We start from the raw sequence: 23,268 nt of genomic DNA on the forward strand, positions 1-23,268 counted from the left end.
TCGCTGTCTACTCCACGAGTCGCCACAGCTTCGCCTACGCCACTTGTATATAGACAACAATATCGCCCAAGATTTGCCCTTCTCGTAGTTTATTGAACCTTCCAACTTCACTCTGTGGCCTGTGCTAAAGAAGCGTGTCTTAACTAATTCCTTTGAACTCATTTCAGCTATTCTACCTCTCGATATCTCCTCACCTTGCACCTTTTCTTTCTTTTCCTCATCCCACGATCCTTTCCCATGTCGTGGAAGTGTAGCAGTGCTCCTTGCACTTGAATTTGAAAATCCGGCCTTTGGACCCTTGGCCCGCTTAGAAGTGGATTCGAACCACTGACACAAGGATTTTCAGTCCTTTGCTCTAACCAGCTGAGCTACCTGAACCACTTTCCTAAAAGATGTTTTCTTCATCAAATAGCGCCCTACCTTATCACTTGACTAGTAAGAAGCCCTTGTACTAAAAAGAATATTATATATAGGCCTTTTTCGCTTCTTCGTCAAGCTTTCGAGCAGCTCTTTCAACTGCCGCCTAATCCCCCTCAAGAACCGAGAGCCGCCCAGCCCCTGGACAGCCGGAGGGAGCTTGCTTATAGAAAGAAGGAAGATAGGCCGATCAAACAAAAAGAACGCGCAAAGGTATCTCCGCTCCTAGTTACTAAGTAGTGCTATTCTGGGGACTCTATCCAGATCTATGGATCTCCCCAGCATCCAAGCGAGACTCCATCAAAATCTGCCACTCGTTGGGCGACGCCCTCTTTTCTACGAACACCCCACCACTGATTGATGAACTTTGCCAGTTTTCGCCTCCGACCCGAGAACACAGGGTCAAGCCAAGCCCTTACCCGCCTGAATGGAATTCATATCTCCTTCGTCTGGTCGCCCAGGTTATTATTATTTCTTTTTCTTCTTTTGTGTTAAGCTTATTTATTTTTTTTAATAAATTATTCGCTATAAAAGGATTTTTTTTAGTGAACGTGTCACAGCTTCCTCCTATTTTTGTTTTAAGACGAAGAAAGAAATTCTATTTTCTCTCCTATTTACTACGGCGACGAAGAATCAAATTATCACTATATTTATTCCTTTTTCGACTTCTTTTTCCAAGTGCAGGATAACCCCTTGTGCAGGAGCCGAGAAGAGGGTATCAGCAAATAGATGGAATTTCGATTCTATGAATCTTTGACTGGAATCTATGAGATAGGTGAAATAAAAATTGATACTGAACTTATTTTAAGAGATGCAACTGGAATGGAATTTATAAAACAGTCCTAGAAAAAGAATTCTACCATTTAGGCTTACTCTGCTTTGGGATTTTTTTAGAATATCAAATATCAAAACTGATTCAGTTTCTTATATTATAATGTATAATATAATGTATAACGGTATTGAAATTCTAATTTACTTGAATATAATATTGAATACCAGAAAACTATATGAATGTTGTATTTATTAACTTAACATTAACACGCGCGGATATACCTAATCTATATTTCCGTCTTCTCTATTCTTTTATTTCCCTCCTGTCCTGTCGTCAATTGACAGTATGACTTAGGGCGCAATATAATTTAAGTGGTCAAATACTATTTTGGTAAAGCACCTTGAATCCACTGGATAGTAAAGGATCTTGGATCCAACGCAGAACCCTTTGTGAATGAGAGATATAAAGACGAGAAAGACCAATGAAATCAAGTTTCAAGGTTGTAATTGAATGGTAAAGTTTGATTTGATTACCATTAACCTCCAGAATAGTTAACGAGTTTTTCGGTTTGATTCACATCTCCAAAAGGTCTGAGTTATATTAAGGTAAGGTGGCCAAAGGCCCCTATGGTCCAGTGGTTACGACCTCTCTCTTTCACGGAGAAAACGAGGGTTCAAGTCCCTCTAGGGGTATACCAATACTTAAGACTATAGGAGTGGGATTTTCTATCAAGTGATCCATCTTTGTCAAGTCCTTCTAATAGTCTACTCAGTGGGACTTTGTATTTTATATAAAGTGATATGTATTTGTCAAATCTGCCTGGGAGACGAAAGGAAGTTGATTATGGAACGTCTAAAATGAATTAGGCATTGGGTCGATGCCCGAGTGGTTAATGGGGACGGACTGTAAATTCGTTGACAATATGTCTACGCTGGTTCAAATCCAGCTGGGCCCAACAATTTGTCAATCTACTATCAGATGGTAGAACCCTCTTGTTCTTAAAAAATACCTGATACGAAAAAATACCTGATACGAGAGAATAAAAAAGAATCCAAAATTTCTGCTAGATCTCTTCTTATTTCCCTGGGATTGTAGTTCAATAGGCAAGAGCACCGCCCTGTCAAGGCGGACGTTGCGGGTTCGAGCCCCGTCAGTCCCGACAGATCCAATAAGTACATCAATTCGCCTCTCGATTTTCTGTGAAAGAAGGGACAGAGAGCATAATTGAATTCCGAAGGGGTTTCCCTTCTTTTTTTCAGGATTCTGTCGAAGAAAGAACAAACCCTAAACTAAAAAATAACTAAAATAGTGAAGTTGATAGAATATTCCATCTTTTCTCCCGCGACTCATCTTTCTCATACTTATTTGTCTTCCAAAGAAATTTAGATCATTAAAATTTAGAACCTAATTCCTCTCTTTTTCCACTTCGCTTGTATTGTTTGTTGGGTTTTTGTAGTTGGGGCGGGTGGTTAGAGTTCGTTTGATGGTTCTATAAGAAAGACCTAAGGAAGGTAGGTTATAGAAAATAAAGAAAAGAAGGATAAACAAAGTAAAGGGGTTTTTGATTGGTCCGGGAATCCCATTTTGGATTCAGTATGGATAAAAGATGTTCGTATGTTATACTATTCAATTCTCGACGACGAATTAATTTAATAGCTTAGATATTGTTATGCATGATATTGATCTGATTCAAGATCATCGATAGGTAATGCATTCATTGAATTGACAGGTGAAAGATTTATCATCTCTATGGGATTAAATCCTGAGTTATTTTGAAAAAAAAAACGATGAGATTATGGAAGTAAATATTCTTGCATTTATTGCTACTGCACTGTTCGTTTTAATTCCTACTGCTTTTCTACTTATAATTTACGTAAAAACAGCCAGTCAAAATGATTAATTACTTTAAATGAAACTTGACTTCTGAATCTACCCTACCTTTTTCCGATTGCTGCTTGACGAGAAAAAACCGCATGTTTGGCTCTATATTCAGCTTTTTGGCTTAGTAAGCTCTTATTTCTCTTTCAGGCACTCTACCTCAGCAGGGAATCTAGTTCAGCAAGGTCCATAGGGTGAGCTCGCTTGAAGCTGGGGCGCGTCTGGTGGTATCGTATATAAGATCACACGGCTGCTTTTAGGAGCGATCTGTTCATCCAACTCGAAATATCGTAAGTAAGAGAAGAAGAAGAATCTGACGCCCAAAATTCCCATGTCTTTCTTGGTTGGACCAACCGGCGAAAGAAGTCTTCCTGAATTGGAAGAGCAAGAACAAGTCTCTCCATTTTTTTTTGGGGGAGCAGAGCAGTCAAAGAATGAAACAAATCAAATGATTGTTCTAGAATGGCTATTTCTCACAATTGCTCATTGTGATGCAGCGGAACCATGGCAATTAGGATCTCAAGACGCAGCAACACCTATGATGCAAGGAATAATAGACTTACATCACGATATCTTTTTCTTCCTCATTCTTATTTTGGTTTTCGTCTCACGGATCTTGGTTCGCGCTTTATGGCATTTCCAAAAAGAAAAAATATCCAATCCCGCAAAGGATTGTTCATGGAACTACTATCGAGATTCTTCGGACCATATTTCCTAGTATCATCCTGATGTTCATTGCTATACCATCATTTGCTCTCTTATACTCAATGGATTCTTCCTTTCACAAAATATTTGTTCTATTCTGTTGGTAATAATGGAACAATTTTGTTCGTAGGAACAAAGAGAAGCAGATTTATTCTATACTCGATAAGTACCAATACGCAATGGGGAAGTGAATGCCATTTTCTATGAGCGAATGTGCCCATACTTGTTCATCATTAGAGGACACTATTCGTAATAATTTTCCCTTTTTTTCTTGCTTTCTTTATCAAATTTTCATAAATGATGAATAAAATCTTATGAATTGAATAAAATCTGATTAGGATAAAGTACAATATTATAAAGAAAAAGAAAGGCTTTGTTACGTTTCCACATCAAAGTAAAATATAGTACTTAGTTCTTTTTTATTTCATTTAATGCCTATTGGTGTCCCAAAAGTACCTTTTCGAAGTCCTGGAGAGGAAGATGCATCTTGGCTTGACATATAGTTCGACTTGTCAGATATATTTGGTCATATGGGATTTCCCCGTTTTCTCCCCAATCGAGATATCCTCTGTTTTGCCCACGAAAGATTCATTTCATCATCAAAATTTTGGAGCGTGAAGTGCAATTAGATACGTTTTGGGGGGGATTCGGATTACTATTATAAATTAGAAGAATTTATGGTTGTCTTAGTTGGACTACTACATTGAAGTATCCAGGCTCCGTTAAAAAAAACCAAGTGGTAATATATCTATTTCTATTTTATTTATATCATAAAGTATTCCTTTTTTTAAAGAAAATTTTTTTTCAAACTATTATGTTAATCAATTGAGTAATATGCATGAATCCGTCAACCTTTTTTACGGAATGCATGAATTGAAAAAAAGGGGGGATAACAAAAAGAAGTGGTAATGGGAACATTTGTACTATATGTGCAAATCAAAATCGGGCGAATCTTTACCCGGAGTAGAGCATAAACCTAAAAAGATTAAAGAGGCCCATTTAAGAACAAGAAAATGACATCGTGATTTGGATTGGATCTCGATGAAACAATCCATCAATGAGAAGTTAATTGGATAAGTTTAATGAATTCTTTTTTTTTTTTTTACATTCGTTATAAGGAAAGGAAGACAAACTCATATTTAGTGAAAAAAAATCCTTTTATTATAAGTTAGAAGGAACTTGCTATGAAAAAAGAAAAAGTATTGGAATATACACATTGATTTTTTTTTGAACCGTATGCGTTAAAAAGCGCCTGTACGGTTCTTAAGGGATACAATTTGACCCTAATCAACCGACTTTATCGAGAAAGATTACTTTTTTTAGGTCAAGAGGTTGATAGCGAGATCTCAAATCAACTTATTGGTCTTATGATATATCTCAGTATCGAGGATGATACCCAAGAGCTGTATTTATTTATAAACTCTCCTGGCGGATGGGTAATACCGGGAGTGGCTCTTTATGATACTATGCAGTTTGTGCAACCAGATGTACATACAATATGCATGGGATCCGCCGCTTCAATGGGATCTTTTATCCTGGTCGGAGGAGAAATTACCAAACGTCTAGCATTCCCTCACGCTTGGCGCCAATGAGGCTTTTATTTATTTGAGAGAAAAAAGAAGACTATGCCTTCGCCATATGAAATATGAATATGAATATTAAGTAATAATAGCATGGCACTTTGAATTCGATATAAATTTTTTTTTTGTTTTCACAACATTAGTTATGTATCGAGAGAGTAATATGATAAAAACGTATTTCCTATTTTCTTATTTTGGAAGTCCAGTTCAGCGTCACAAACTTTTTTCACACCAGAGGTCTCTTAACAATATTTCTATTTATGTTATGGAGCGAAAAAAAATTCTTTTTTCCTTAGTTTATTTATTATTTGATCAAATAAAAAGCAACTTTGGGATTGCTGAATGACAGACAAATCACAGACAAAAAAATATAATAAATATATATAGCAACGGAGCCATCATAGTATTTTTGAATTCCTCCGAAAGGAAGGGTGGTAAGTTGATCATTTACCGATCGGGGTCTGATCGATCCTATTTTTTATTTCTTTGATGGAAGGTAAGGGTCAATTTTATTGTAGAGTCGTATGCAATGCATAATGCCCGTACGGTTGTTCGATTCTATCTTTTTTTCTTGTTATTCTTTTATCTTTCTTTTATCTTCCCCTCATCATGAAAAAGAGAGAAACCTTTTATTATCTTATATCATCAGGGTAATGATCCACCAACCTGCTGGTTCTTTTTTTGAAGTAGCAACGGGAGAATTCATCCTGGAAGTGGGAGAACTGCTGAAACTACGTGAAACCCTGACAAGGGTTTATGTACAAAGAACGAAGGAGGCAGTAGGAATGAAGGAGGCGGGAAGCTACCGCTTCTTCTAGAAGAGTTGCTTATCCTTCACTTTTTTTAGAGCGTATCGCTATGAAAAAGAAAAAGTTTATGTAATCGGAAAAAGGGTTACGATTGCGGAAACCAGAGAAAGTCGGGAACCATCGGTTACCTTTTGAATCAAAGTAGCGACGAGCCGAGTATTACGACTACAGGGGGAGAAGCAAAGCTTCGTAGACAGCTTCGCTTCCTCGTCGCTTCTTTCTAGCGACCAGCTTTTCAAGTGGGTGGCTTGGTAAGCAAGCTACCTTCAGCATGGGTAAAATCCCTATAATAGGCCGGAATGGCGGAGAAGGAAGCCCTCTCTACTTCAATGGAAAGGGGGAAGAGCCCTTTCACAGCCGCTCCTCTACAACTTTCGCCCAACATGATCACGAACGAAGACAGAGAATTGCGTAGATAGGAGGACGAAACGAACCAACCCACTTGTCCTGATCGGAACGATTGAAGAAAGAAAGAGAATGGTGTCCCCTTTCGCCCAGGGGACATCGTCGGAGAACAATGTCAGGGACAGGGTGAGAACCTTCCGTTGCTTACACCCTTTAATCTTTCTATACACATCGTTCAAGTTTAACAATCACTGCTGTCAAAACTCAGCAAGCATAAACAATCATCTAACATGCATCCTAAGCATACGACATATCTCAAAACATGTAATACACATAATTAATCATAGAGATCAGTAGTAACCCTCTAGGGTTTACAAACAATCAATGATTCAATACTCTTTCACCGTTCAAAATCACATACGATCATCAACATCAATAGCTAACACATAATCAACCATTCTCTAGCAACAATCAATCATAAGAACACTTATTCATAATTTTCATGACCTAGGGTTTTAGATTAACCCATTCAAAATCAAAATTAAATATAAAGGATGCATAGAATAGTTGTTTATACCTTCCTAGCACCTTAATCTTCAACCAAACTTGAACAATTCTTGTGTGTATGTGTGTGTGTGATTGACGGCAGCCAAGAGCAAGGGGAGGGGGGCCGATCGGTTGAGAGGGAGATAGGGGAGGTTAGGGTTTATTGATATTATTAATAATAACATGTTACATCAAGGCCCCTCCACTTCTAAATATTATTTTTCTAGCTTAAATTACTTGTTTGCACCTTGAATTAACGTTCCATACAATGTTATCACATAACACATAATTATCACATAATTATTGTTTTGATGTTTTTCGTTTATTCACCAATGGTTTGCGTCAACTCGTTTGCGTTTCGGTGCAATCTCGAAAGACTACACATGTAGTAATTGTCAAGCGTCATTTAAAGCCTTAGTTTAAATGTAATGAGATGTGCGTTATAAATCCAGTGATCTTAAGTTTGAATTGACGGAGTTTGAGTTAACGGAGTTAACCTGAAATTGACGAGTGTCACAGAAACAAACCTAGCATAATTCACTCATAGTAGATCCATTGGCAGGATTTAAGCCGTGTCTGATAACCGAAACACTAAACATCCTCAATTAATGGATTTTGTGTGGGTATTTGTTTAATTTAAAATCTCAACACATAGCATGTTTATTACCATTTAACATGTTTTTTCCCAACCTAACAACTCAATTAACATGCTTGCAATTTCATTATTCCTATTTACCCGCCAACATCTTTAATCTGTTTAAATAGACGAGTAAGTGGGTCGTATTTAGGTGTGTACAAGATAGGATTGATATCTTTACACATAGGGCTGTAAACAGATCGATCCGAACCGAACCCGTGACACTCGTCAATTTCAGGTTAACTCTGTTAATCCAAACTCCGTTAATTCAAACTCAAGATCACACGAATAATGTCATTCTAGTTAACGCGTATCTCATTACATTTAATTAGGGTTTAAATGACGCATAACAATCATTACACAAGTAGTCTTTCGGGATTTCACCGAAACACACACGAGTCGATTCAAACCGTTGGTGAACAAACAATAAATATTATAAACAAGTACTTGATATAATTATGTGTTATGTTTATATGTATAAATGTGTACTAGTATGCATGTCATTATATTATGGAGGTGAGTGATGTTTTATGCTAGAATTATACAAAATAGAAGTTGAGGGTGTTAGTTGTAACTTGTCATTTATTTAATTAATATATAAACAACCTTAACCATAAACCCTAACCCTCTTCTCCCTCTCCCTCTCCCACCTGCGACGGCAGCCCCCCTCTGTCACACCCCAACCTATGGCGGAAATGCCGGGGCGTGAGCTGATTGACACAGCTCACAAGGTTACTATCATGAAATTATAAAGCGAGAATATCTAATTAATTTTTTTTATTATCAAACAACATATTTCATATACAACAAAAATAAAGAAAATTACAAATACAAAACCAACTATTCGTGTATATGTTTTATCCTAAAGTCATCTCTATGTGAGCTTCAGTTCGATAAGCAATCCAAATCTATAACCTGCAAATGCGTACAAAATATATGTTTGTCAACAACACATGTTGAGTGAGTAGATCACCAGTTTTGACACAAAAAAAATGGTAATAATATATAATGATATAAGTGAATAAAAATAGGCAAAACCGTTATCTATGAGTATAACCAATTAAACCATAGCACATACATAAACAATCAACCATAAAGAAAGGGCTAAACTGTTGCCATGCGAATGGGCATTGGTTACCAAAAATGAGGTGTCGGTGAAACCATTGCCAATGCGATCGGGCTCCGGCCACTACGACGATCGTATGATCATACTATAATGAGATTATGTTGGACCTCTCTGAATGCGATTCGAGTAAGCAAGTAAGCAAATAGCAAGTAACATGCAATCATTCAATTGATACATAGCACAAAGATCACAGTTTGCGTTTGAGAAATAATAAAATAAATAATATGATAAATGGTACGCAAGTGTCCCCAAAACATTTGAAAACAAGTAAAATAGGGGAGTGATTACTCACCTGATCGGGTGAACGAAAATATAAATGAGGATGGTGATGAGGAAGATAAATCCTTCGGGATATACCGCCAAGGATTCCTATTTAAATAATAATAAGAATTAATTATAAAAGATATAACACCTTTTACTGAATTAAGATTTCGGTGTGATTTGTGTTATGATTGGGATTAAGATATTTATTGATATTACGGTCATTGTTTTTAATAGTCTTATTAGTGATAAATTCCCCAACAATTACCCATGATATAATATTAAATAGTTAAATAATTTAATTAATATAATATATGCTTGAAATAATAAAATCTAAATTAAATATACAAATTAAATAAAATAATTTAATTAAATATAAAATGAGATATACTTTTAATCATTTGAATAAATAAGATAATATAAACAGATAATCATAATAATAATAGTAATAATAATAATATGTAATTATTTAAATATAATATGCAGTAAGGTGTCAATAAATATTTTATCTAAAACTTTTAAGGAAAAACTACTTAATATATATGTAATTAATATAACATATTTACAACGACGTTCAACGACGAGAAAACACCAATATTGGTGTCGGGTTTTAATAGAGCAATGTTAATTTTAGTATTATGAAATATATATATATATATATATGTGTGTGTGTGTGTGTGTGTGTGTGTGTGTGTGTGTGTGTGTGTGTAAACAAAAGCTTTTACGAGATTTGACAAGAAACTCAAGCTTCAAAATGTCGGTTTTAATAAAATAATATTTATTTAATAATTAATATTAATTATGAGTAATTATTTAAACACCTAAACCTTAAAACAAATAACAAAAACAATAAAAATCCAAAACTGGGCTGCGCCCCTGGCCGGCTCAGTGTGTAACCATACGCAAAACAAATCAGCAGCTCAAACATGACAGCTGGGTAATAATGAAAAACGATTCCTTATATACGGATTTCAGTAATTTAGCCCCAAATTGATTACAAACCCTAGGTTCTACAATCCGATTAACTGTTATGCGATTGTTCAATTAGTATTAGGGTTAACGTTAATTAATCCAAGTCGATCTAGGTGCATAGTTTAATTACCTAAAACATCGATTATCTAATGCTGAACGGTGGAGACAAACTGACGGCGAGATAAGCCGGCGAACAGGGGTTTACGGCCAGAAACAAACCAATTCAGTTTAGGGCTTTGATAAACGACGTAACAAGGATTGAGCAGACGAAATTAATTGGATTATAAAGATCGTTATGATGTCTAATGAAATACGGGTTAGGACGGTGATGTATTTTAGTTATTACGTATAATAATTGATTGTTGTTTCCTATTTAACGTTGTCGGTGAGGTTAGAAATACGCGTATCAATGATTTACAATAGTCAATTCCATGTTTAGGACCAAGATTAGGGTGCAAGATACGATCTGGGTAAACGGGTTATGGGTTTGGATACGGGTTGGGTGTTGGATCTGGTTATAATATAAGTTTATATGATTTGCAATCTAGTCCCTGCGGTTATTGTGTGGAAACAAAGATGGTTAAAAGTTATATTTAGGGTAAATATTAGATATAACTCAAAGTTCTTTTAGTTAATTAATTAAATATAATAATGAAAATAATAAAAATTTTATTAACTCGTAAACGAAACGTTTTGATGATACCCGGAAATGAAAACGGATTGGGTATTTGATACTGATAAAATAAACGAAAAAAAAACCCCGAGTTGTTACAGTCTCCCCTACTTTAGGAAATTTCGTCCCGAAATTAAAGAATACTATAACAAACCATTAAATTTCGAGGAAAAGAATATTTTAATTATACTTTAAAACTTTATCATAACACAGAACTTTGGATAGTCAGAACAATGCTCCAAATGAAAATTTGATAAGGAAACTTATATATAGGATGTACCAGCGGCATATCCACCATGTCCTTATCATCTCTACATTTGTACCGTTGTCCAAACTGCTTTCGGTTCTATATCATGACACACAATTGCACGTATTATGATTTTCATGCGAGGACTTCGATAATTATGTAGGCCTCCATAATTACTTAGGTCGTCGGATGGTCCACATAACTCGTCTCATCGTGTGGTTTATAAAATATTTGAAAGGGGTGATTTTGTGAGAAAAGTTATTAATTTATTATAAATATGAGGAAAGGGTTAACATATTATAAGACCATTGGGAGTTAATTTATTATAAGTGTAAAATCAGAAGATTTTATAAAATATTTCTAATAACGCAATTTAGGTGAACTTTCAAGTTTGATTAATGAAATTAGTGAAAATTTTAAAGTAACTTAAACATTGAATTTGGGATATATGATGCGTCGACAAGATCGATAGTGAAGAAAGAGAGTGGGGATATGAGCTAACTAACAAATTTATGTGAACTTGCCAAAAATTCTATGATTGCAAGGATAACATCAATAAAAGTTTATGAATGAATTAATTGATAATTGTAGACGAATAATAACCTGTGAATTTTTTTTAAATTATTGCAACATTCAAGGTAGAATTCATAAAACCGTGAGTACAAATTTGAACAAGATTAAACGAAGACTTTGAGGGATTTAGTACAGTTAAATGAGAAACTCATGAAATTTAAAAAGAACTTTATACAACATTGAAATATCGCGATTGTGTATTTAAGGTGAGTTAAATTATAATATTAAAGTACTGGTAGTAGTAATTGAGAATGCAAAATTATTAATGCAAAAATTTATGTATACAAACAAACTGTAAATAGATGAAATTGGGAAGCGGATATTCACGAATCATTGCAGGTTTTCGACAACAATCGTGTAAATGTCATTAGATAATACTGAAATTAATAATAAAATTCCAATTAAATCACCATGGGAATTCAATGAAATTCATTTTTTTAATAGTGAAAATTTTACTTAAATAATGGAAAATAAATTTCCATAGCGGAAATAATTTTGTTTAAATAATGACAAGTTCAATTAATAATAGAACTATAACATTTCAATTTCAACGATAAAAATTTACAAGATGGAAGGTTACTTGTAATGCACGAGATCAATAACACGATGTACAAAAATGTTAAAAATCAAAGTTGAGAGTAGAAATTGACACGTTGTCAATAATTTAATAAGCAAACAAGGTAAATGAGAAAAGACAAATTGAATAATATGGTCAACTAATAACCGACTGTCGAAATTGTGTCTTTTATAATTGTAAAAGAAAAAAAATTGTTTCGATTTATGAGAATCTAAATATTTTGATTAGTTGACGAAATGTTAATGAACCAAATCCTATAATTTTGATTAAGTAAAACCAAATGTATAGATAAGTACGGCAACCAACGATATTGATCTTTGGAAATATAAGAAAAATTTTTATTGTATGCGAAAAAGATACTAAAATGATAATTTTCCAAGTTGAGTTTGTTCCAAAATAACTAATTTAGTCAAATAATCGTTTAAGGTATAATTAAATACAAAGTACGTTTAGATGAAAACGATGAATACGATAAAAATCTTCTTTGTGAAAACTTAACCACGATTGGTTTGATTCAAAACACATTTGTTAATCGAGCTTATGAAAACTTAAATACTTGAGATCGAATGATTTGTGGCACCTCGAATAGGTTTGTGAAAATGAGGTTTGACTAAGGTAAGCTTGATGAAATTAAGTCTTGCGGGTCTAGAATTGAATAAGCGAGAACGACCTTGTTACATGAAGAAAAGCCTGAAAGGCATAGAGCTGGTAGGTTTAAGCTAAATGAGCATGGGTAGTATGGTATGGTGCCAGTATAATTTAATCTCGGCGTGAATGAGTAAATGAGCAATGCGTTGTGAAGGTTATTAGGGTGTCCATAATTGTAGAAGGCACGTGTAGCAGGTGTATAAAGCTAAGTCGACGACATAGACCGTTGAGGGATGTCTTGTGTCGTAGGCAGTGTACGAAAAGTCTGAACGGGATAACCATAACGGTTATAGTGAGTGTAAGAATGACACAAGGATTGAGTCGGATGACGAAAATCACAAATAAGACGTAACGAGCGTATTCCGGTGTAAGGTTTCTTGTTTGGGACACTATGATTTCGTTGAGATTGATAATTGGTTTACTTATTAACCTAAACTCGGTTATTAAGCTTGCGCTTGCTATTATCGTTGTTATGAGGGTGAGTAAGGGTAAATGAATCGAAATTTCTCTGAAAGAAATTAGTAAACAAGATTAAATTGATTGTATTAGTGTTTGAGTTAGAATTTATACCCTAGAGATTGTAGGAGCTATCTCCTTGACTGTACTTGTGGTCATAAAGTGGGTGTAGAGAATATATGACCTGTATTGTTTGATGTAGAAATCATTCTATAATTATGTAAATTGAGATTAAATGAGTATAAATAATAAGTTGTGTAAATTTCTTATTAGTTATTAAAGAAAAAGTGAAATTCGACATAAGTTGTGCTAGAGTTAATCATGACTTAATGATAAGTCAGAATTTAAATGAGGTAATCTATACGATAATTCTTTAAGTAGGTGATATAATCAATGAGATGATTTGATATGAGATTTTATCGAAGCATAACAAATTAAAATGTTAATACTTAAAATTTGAGGGTGATAACTGAGATGTAATTGATAGTTATTGGGGGTATTGAGTTACTTGTGATAAGTTCGTTAATTGATAACGTGATAATCGTGAACATGCGGGATATTGTTCAAATATTAAGGTATTTAATAATACTTTTATTATAATTGATAGTTTGATGATGTTGTATTATGCGTATAAGAAAATAGCTATTAATTGCTCTTGATAATTTGTGAATGTGATAATATGAGTGCGAGATAACCAATTAGATAATTAAATAGTAAGTTGTTTAGATGGACTTGTGATAACATAGTCCCAGTGAGTGAATGATTTGTGCTCCATCATGAGGATAAAAATATTTGTGAGTATGTGAATGAATTGAATCAATAAGTCTTGATCCAATGTAATTGAATAATTAAGTAATTGAGTAACTAAATCATATAATAGGTTGTTTCGAATGAAATCAAACGTACAAACAACTAAACAAGTAACGAAAGTTTCAATTAAGTAATTAAGTCAATTGATAACTTGTTTCAAATAAAATCAAATACATAAACAAATAATAATAAATAACGTAAGTTTATCGATGTATCACCACACGTGATAATGCTCCAACCAAATATAGTAAATATTATAATTGTGAAAATGAATAGTTGGCGTGTTCATGGCGTCCCATAGATTTTTCACCCGACTAGACATTTAAAAAGTAATAAAACAATAACAATAAAACGAAATGGAAAGATGTAACCGTTAACTGATCACGTTAAACGCTTAAAGGTAAAAACAAAACTTAGGAAATCCTAAAAGAATTTCCCGTCAACGAAAACGACCAACAAAAATTTGAATGTACATATATATCTTGGGAATGAGGCATTGCCTCGGAGTTATAAAAGTATTTTGAGAGTAAGACATAGTCTCGAAATTATAAAAATATTTTGAGAGTGAGACATGAGCTCAGAGTTGTGTGTGCGTGACAATAAAATAAGCATTAAACTAAGCAGTTAAATAAGTACTTAGTCTAGAAGGTAATTACGCAATTTGTAAACAACCAAATAGAACACATCAGGTAAACAAATAAGCACGTATAGGGTTCCTAAGCATGTTACTAAGGCATCACTAACGACCTATCTTAAACCTTCGGCTCTGATACCAATCTGTCATACCCCAACCTATGGCGGAAATGCCGGGGCGTGAGCTGATTGACACAGCTCACAAGGTTACTATCATGAAATTATAAAGCGACAATATCTAATTAATTTATTTATTATCAAACAACATTCATATACAACAAAAATAAAGAAAATTACAAATACAAAACCAACTATTCTTGTATATGTTTTATCATAAAGTCATCTCTATGTGAGCTTCAGTTCGATAAGCAATCCAAATCTATAACCTGCAAATGCGTACAAAATATATGTTTGTCAACAACACATGTTGAGTGAGTAGATCACCAGTTTTGACACAAACAAAAAAATGGTAATAATATATAATGATATAAGTGAATAAAAATAGGCAAAACCGTTATCTATGAGTATAACCAATTAAACCATAGCACATACATAAACAATCAACCATAAAGAAAGGGCTAAACTGTTGCCATGCGAATGGGCTTTGGTTACCAAAAATGAGGTGTCGGTGAAACCATTGCCAATGCGATCGGGCTCCGGCCACTACGACGATCGTATGATCATACTATAATGAGATTATGTTGGACCTCTCCGAATGCGATTCGAGTAAGCAAGTAAGCAAATAGCAAGTAACATGCAATCATTCAATTGATACATAGCACAAAGATCACAGTTTGCGTTTGAGAAATAATAAAATAAATAATATGATAAATGGTACGCAAGTGTCCCCAAAACATTTGAAAACAAGTAAAATAGGGGAGTGATTACTCACCTGATCGGGTGAACGAAAATATAAATGAGGATGGTGATGAGGAAGATAAATCCTTCGGGATATACCGCCAAGGATTCCTATTTAAATAATAATAAGAATTAATTATAAAAGATATAACACCTTTTACTGAATTAAGATTTCGGTGTGATTTGTGTTATGATTGGGATTAAGATATTTATTGATATTACGGTCATTGTTTTTAATAGTCTTATTAGTGATAAATGCCCCAACAATTACCCACGATATAATATTAAATACTTAAATAATTTAATTAATATAAGATATGCTTGAAATAATAAAATCTAAATTAAATATACAAATTAAATAAAATAATTTAATTAAATATAAAATGAGATATACTTTTAATCATTTGAATAAATAAGATAATATAAATAGATAATTATATTAATAATAGTAATAATAATATGTAATTATTTAAATATAATATGCAGTAAGGTGTCAATAAATATTTTATTTAAAACTTTTAAGGAAAAACTACTTAATATATATGTAATTAATATAACAAATTTACAACGTCGTTCAACGACGAGAAAACACCAATATTGTTGTCGGGTTTTAATAGAGCAATGTTAATTTTAGTTTTATGAAATATATATATATATATATATATATATATATATATATATATATATATATATATATATATATATATATATATATGTAAACAAAAGCTTTCACGAGATTTGTCAAGAAACTCAAGCTCCAAAATGTCGGTTTTAATAAAATAATATTTATTTAAAAATTAATATTAATTATAAGTAATTATTTAAACACCTAAACCTTAAAACAAATAACAAAAACAATAAAAATCCAAAACTGGGCTGGCCAGGGCTCGAACCTGCGCCCCTGGCCAGCTCAGTGTGTAACCATACGCAAAACAAATCAGCAGCTCAAACATGACAGCTGGGTAATAATGAAAAACGATTCCTTATATACGGATTTCAGTAATTTAACCCCAAATTGATTACAAACCCTAGGTTCTACAATCCGATTAACTGTTATGCGATTGTTCAATTAGTATTAGGGTTAACGTTAATTAATCCAAGTCGATCTAGGTGCATAGTTTAATTACCTAAAACATCGATTATCTAATGCTGAACGGTGGAGACAACTGACGGCGAGATAAGCCGGCGAACAGGGGTTTACGGCCAGAAACAAACCAATTTAGTTTAGTGCTTTGATAAACGACGTAACAAGGATTGAGCAGACGAAATTAATTGGATTATAAAGATCGTTATGATGTCTAATGAAATACGGGTTAGGACGGTGATGTATTTTAGTTATTACGTATAATAATTGATTGTTGTTTCCTATTTAACGTTGTCGGTGAGGTTAGAAATACGCGTATCAATGATTTACAATAGTCAATTCCATGTTTAGGACCAAGATTAGGGTGCAAGATACGATCTGGGTAAACGGGTTATGGGTTTGGATACGGGTTGGGTGTTGGATCTGGTTATAGTATAAGTTTATATGATTTGCAATCTAGTCCCTGCGGTTATTGTGTGGAAACAAAGATGGTTAAAAGTTATATTTAGGGTAAATATTAGATATAACTCAAAGTTCTTTTAGTTAATTAATTAAATATAATAATGAAAATAATAAAAAATATTATTAACTCCTAAACGAAACGTTTTGATGATACCCGGAAATGAAAACGGATTGGGTATTTGATACTGATAAAATAAACGAAAAAAAAACCCGAGTTGTTACACCCCCCCCCCTTGGATCAACCGAAACACACAACACACACACACATACAATCATCCTTGCAACTTGTTGAAGGCTTAAGGTGTTAACTAGGTAAACTAAACACTATATGTAACCTATTCTATCGATTTTGGCATCATTGAACACATTAATCATAAACCCTAAATGCTAAATATGTTGATTGTTGATTAGTTAGGGTTGTATGCATGATTTCTTGTTCATAGGTTATTTGTATGTTGAGTTTTGATGAAAACTGATGCTGGACAGATTCTTAATTGCATGTTGAAACGACTGTAACTCGATGTTAATGTGGTATATGGAAGTGATTATTGATTATGATGTAGTAGGTCGAGTCTAGTTTCTAAGGAGTCTGAGTTTGTAATTTTTGGACGAGTAAAAGTTAGTTTTTATTATTTTACAAATCTGTTGTGCATGTCTGATTCTAGAGGCCTGCTGGTAGACTGTTTTGCGATTAAGATATCTCATAAACGACAAGACCAATGGGGTTGGTTCCACTTCTGGAAGTTAATATTTTGAGTTAGAAATCTAACCCAATTGGTCTTGAATTAATTGGAATTACCATGTAGCAGGAATAACAAATAACATTCTGTTGCGCATGATAATGATTGCTGTGTGTTTACTGTGATGTTTTGATCATTGTGAGAAAACCGTATATGATAAAAATATAATAAAAATATTTTTAGAAACCTAACTCAAGTGTGCTTCTGTGATGAATTTTGGTGATTTATTGGACGTGTATTGATTTATTAAATAGAGTAATCTTGTCGAGTAAAAATCTGTCTGGATAAATTAACTGCTGAATTACTTAAGTTAACATGAAAAGTGTATAGTTGATCGATGTTTGCTATGTGTATGACTTAATTGCCCTCGTGGGAGTTAGTTTACTAGCAGCGTACAATAGTAACACTTGACACAATATTTGTTCACGCATGTAGCTTATCACCAACGTGCTTGTGTAGTTGCACTTATTTCACAAACGAAACACGAAACGTATCTCTTGCATTAGTTTTATGTGTCAAGTCTAGGGACTCACTCGTATTATAAATACTTAGAAAATCTCAATTTTGTTTTTAGAGCACTAGTGAGGATTTTCTGTGACGCATACCTTTTCTCGGATCTTTTTGTTATCTTCGCAAACAGTGAGTTTCACGGCCCCTTTTACTCTTTTTAAACGCTTTTATTAGGGGGAGATAACATACTCCAACAATGTAGATTTTGTTACTTTATTATATATCACTTGTAAGGCTAAGTGGCAAACAAACCAACTAAAGTCCTTCTAAACATCGAACCGGTTAATATTTGGATAGCGAGTCACCTTTGAGTAGTACTACTGGGTTTGACAAGCCCCACCCGACTCTAAACTCGACTATAGGTCGAGTGGGTGTAAATTTGGCTAACACATTACCATGGTCGTGGTGGACTTGGTGGCAAGGGAATCGTTAAACCGTCAGCTTCGGTGTCGAACACTTAGTAATACATGCTTGATAGGTTAGCTACCTATTAATATATAATCGACTTAACATTATCTGGTAACGCTAAAACGCAAACGCTTTATTTGTATAAACTTGTGAACTCACCAACCCTGTGTTGACCACTTTTAGTATGTTATTCTCAGGTAGCCGAGGCGTGCGCGCGGTATAGGACATGCATTCGTTGAACACCATTGCTTAAAAAAAAACTTCTTTTAATTTTTATCTTGATAACTTGGGTTTTTAAGTCGTCCTGCGTGGCACAACTTTTTGCTTTACAATTTACGCTTCCGCATTTCATTTAAGATTTGATGTCTTGTTGGTTTTGAAAACTTTAAATATGGTGTTTGATTATAACTAATGATTCCGATCCTGTTAGTTCACACCCTCTGATGGTAAAACTCCGTTAGTGGATTTTGAGGGTGTGACAGAACCGAACGAGATGTTGTCCGTGTTCATCAACTAAGCTTTTGTCGGACAAACAGACAGTTCACGAACACTCTACCGAACAAAAAAAATCGTGTTTGTGTCCGTCCATTAAAGCATTGAGTTTGTCCGTGTCCATTTGTGTCCATTCTTTAATATTATTAATGGATGCTAATGGACAACCGAACACTAATGGACAAACGAACACACATACATTAAAGGACACTATAACAAACACTAATGACCATCAATGGACAGACATACATAAACGACTATAATTAACAAACGAATATAAACAATTACATATTAATTTAAAAAAAGTATAATAATTACTGGACGTTCACGGACACTATTGAACGAATGCGGTCTATGTCCGTGTTCGTTTGTTAAGATTACCGTACAAAAGCTTTTTTATTCATGTCCGGTTCGTTTTTAACGGACAAACATAAATGAACATTTTAGCAAACATATGCCGAACGTCCGTTTTGTTTACAACCTAATTACACAAATAAAAATAAGATGTATCATGTTATCGTCACTATGTTCCAGAGTCTCATTTAATGAGGGGAGGGGAAGGAAATTAGGAGAGAAAAGAAAGGAGACGAAAAGCTTATTTTTTTGTTCCCGAGTTTAATGAGAAGGAAAGGAAAATCAAGGAATTTACATATTTCATGTGTTCCCGAGTTGAGAGGAAAAGAAAAGAAAGTTACAGTTTTACTATCATACCCTTTAAGTAAAACTAAAATAAAATTAGTTTTAAGGGTAATTTAGTAATTGAAAAGATTTTCTCTCCTAATCTCTCCAATTTGGGAGGATGAATATATGTTTAAATTTTCTAGTATTTTCCCTCCCCTCCCATTCTCTCCTTAAAAAATATCTGAAATATGATATTTTAACATTTTCTCCTCATTTCCTTCCCCTCCCCTCATTAAGGCTCTGTTCTAGAGACTCATTTAGCAATGGAAAGGAAAAGAAAGTGGATGACATAAGGAAGTGAAGGTGTTCCACAGATTTTTTTTAAGGAAGGAAAGCATGAGAAAATAAAAGAAAGTGATAAAAATTTATGCTAATTTCTTTCCTTCCAAATCGGAAGGAATAGGTGAGAAAGGAAAAGTTGACATCCTGATCAAACTTAAAATTACTATCTTGTCCTCTTCTTTTTGTATTATGTCATGCATTTGTTTCATATTTCTAAACCTAAGCTGCCGTCACAATGTCTTCTTCTCAACACTCCAAGCAACCCTTCCCTAATAAGGTATTATCATTTGTTTTATAACACTTTGTTTTGATTTTTACATGTTATTCGATTGTAGCATTCGAGTTAGTAATGGTTTCTCTTGTGTTGAGTTAATTAAGCTTGCTAAAGAATTTTCAAGCAACTGATAATAATGTTATGCACCAAAACAACTTCAAATCTTTATTTGTTGCATATACTTACTTTCTATTGATCAAATCTGTTACAAATTTTTTTTGAAAGTGTATAAAAATAATTAAAAACTTGTATAAATTGATTAATAGATATTAAACGAGCCGAACCCGAGCTAAAAAAACAACTCATGAGCCGAGCTATAGCTTTAAAAGAGTAACTCGAATCGGCCGAGCTCGAGTCGAGCTCGGGCTCGGCTCGTATATGCCCCTATTATCACGTTAACCACTAAATGAGCATTTATTATTGATGTTATTTAGTATTCTTTATATATCATAGTTATAATTTTTAGCATTTGCAGTTCAATTTTTTTAGCAATGTATCCTTTTATTTTTGTTATAATGTAGGAAGTTATCATGAGCAAACAAGAAGGCATTAAAAACATTGGTAAGAAGGAACACTTCAAATGGACAGAGATGATGGATGATGCATTCATTCAAGCGATGATAACACAGAAAGATAAAGGCAATAGGATAAACGGAACATTCACCCCACAAGCATACACTAGTAAAGTTGTGGAGCTAACTACAAAGCTTCAAATGCAGTTTACCAAAGTCATTTGATGAATCGTTTGAAAACATTGAAAGGCCATTTTTCTCAATGGTACGATATGTTTCAAGGAACTTCATTGAGTGGGTTCTCTTGGAATTATGAGACTCGACTAATTGAGGCTGAGGACGAAGTTTGGGCTAAATTAATAGATGTAAGCTTTCTAGTTGGTTTCTTAAACAATTACTTAATCGATTATAATAATACTAATTATCTTTTTTTTTGTAAACAGTCAAAGCCTGAGGCTATAACGTTGAAGACGAAAAAGTGTCCAACTACAATGAAATGCTAGAACTATTTGGAAGAGATAGGGCTCCGGTGTACATGCTGAAACTGCTAAAGAACGAAATGCTCGATTGCTGAAAAATGACAACATTAAAGTAGAAACAATTTCTGAATTGGATGACTTACTAGCTTCCAAAGAAGTGACTCTAGAGAACCAATGCAACTTTGATGATGATATTCAAGTGTTAGATTTTGTGGTTGCTCCACCCAAGCCGTCTTCAAATGCAAAAAAATGTAAAAGTAAAAAAGGAAACTAGAACAAGAAGATGAAGCTGGAGCGTTTAACTCGAAGCTTGTGAATTGCCTTGACAATGTGGTTTATGCTATTTCAGAAGCAATAAAATATTTGCAGAAACGAACAAAATATTTGATTGAGCTTATCATCGTGAGTTTACATGTGAGGAAATTTGTAACGAATTGGAGCCAATGGGTTTGGAACCTAATGAAATACCGGACGCTTTAATTTATTTGGCTAACAATCAAGCAAAAGCAAGGACATTATTTAGGTGTCCTCTTCAAATGCGCGTGGGTATTTTGAAAGGTATGATGAAGGATGGTAAGTAAGCAAGTTTAGGAAATGATGTCATCTTCAGATGCCGTGTGTTTTTTTGGTAATTCAGGCAAAGACGACACTGTTAGTAGATGTTGGTTATGTATTTGATAATGTTATTTATTGGTTGCCATCTTTAGATGCCATGTGTTTTTTTGTTATTCAGGCAAAGATGACATTGTAAGTTGTTATGGATCTTGTGAACAATTATCTTTTGGTTATGGTGAAGTGATTATTTTTATGAATTTATTGATTCTTGGCTTTGCTATGTGTTTTGGGTTGATAGTGTTAACAAGAACATACTGTAATTTCTTGTTCTTGTGAATTGTGATACTAGTGCAGCTAATTTTAGACCATAAATGGGTTAACTTGGGTCAAACTAAACTTGAAACTAAACATGTCGTGTATTTTCTTAATGTTGTTTTAGTAGTAAAAACTAATAATTATGCATTAATTATAGTGTGCAACAGAGGTTATGATTTAGCATATAATGGAGTGTGCAGCAGACATAGTCTGCTGATCTCACGGATAAATTTAAGTTTTTGTGTAGTAATATTACCAATATGACATGTTATTTTAGTAATCCTAGTAGCATTGTGCAACAACCAGCAGGTATTAGTGCAGAAAAAATACAAACGGTTCTTGCCACAAAGACTTGGGCCCGTTCCCGCATAACCGTGAAAAAAGTCATTACTAGTCTTCAAATTTCAGAATTTGTTCGTAGCATCCATTTGTCTAGTTATTAAAGCAATAAACTGTTATATGCTTGTTACAACTATAAACTGGTATATGCTTGATCAAAAATACATAATGTGTTATTCCAGAATGTTGATATGTGATCTGTCTTTGTTTGTTGCAGGGTATAAAGCTTGCTGGTCTTTTGAAAGTCAAAGATCCAGAAGTTGTGAAAGAGTTCATAGAGAAGTGTTTGGTCCCGTTACTAAAAGGGTATAATAGTAAAACTGTAATTTTCCTTTCCTTTAATTTCAGGAACACATAAAATGCTTAAAAGTTTTTCTTTTCCTTTTAATTTCATTAAACTCGGGAACATGAAAGAATATCTTAACTTTTCCTTTATTTTCCTTTCCTTTCTTTTCTCGTGTTAAATGAAACTCGGGAAGTGTAAATGAGTCTGGTAAAAGTCAAATACGATTTACACTCATGAATTGATGCTATCATGCTATGACTCAAAACTTGTTCCTAAATTAGCAGCCACTTTCGTCAAGTAGTAGAAACCTTCATAACAAAACCCCC

At 33.8% G+C, this 23,268-nt stretch overlaps 2 non-coding genes across 2 annotated transcripts; one reads left to right on the plus strand and one right to left on the minus strand.

Annotated features, from left to right (window-relative positions):
- Positions 1-304: 304 nt before the first annotated feature.
- On the minus strand, positions 305-378 carry TRNAF-GAA (transfer RNA phenylalanine (anticodon GAA)). The gene has a single exon. It is a non-coding gene; the product is annotated as a tRNA-Phe (tRNA).
- A 1,431-nt stretch (positions 379-1,809) lies between these two features.
- Positions 1,810-1,881, plus strand: TRNAE-UUC (transfer RNA glutamic acid (anticodon UUC)). Its single transcript has one exon. It is a non-coding gene; the product is annotated as a tRNA-Glu (tRNA).
- The last annotated feature ends 21,387 nt before the right edge of the window (positions 1,882-23,268 follow it).

The sequence above is a fragment of the Bidens hawaiensis genome, unplaced genomic scaffold (assembly GCF_021521415.1).
Source record: "Bidens hawaiensis isolate Kalapana, Puna unplaced genomic scaffold, B.hawaiensis_p1.1 tig00037111_1, whole genome shotgun sequence".
Lineage (NCBI taxonomy): Eukaryota > Viridiplantae > Streptophyta > Magnoliopsida > Asterales > Asteraceae > Bidens > Bidens hawaiensis.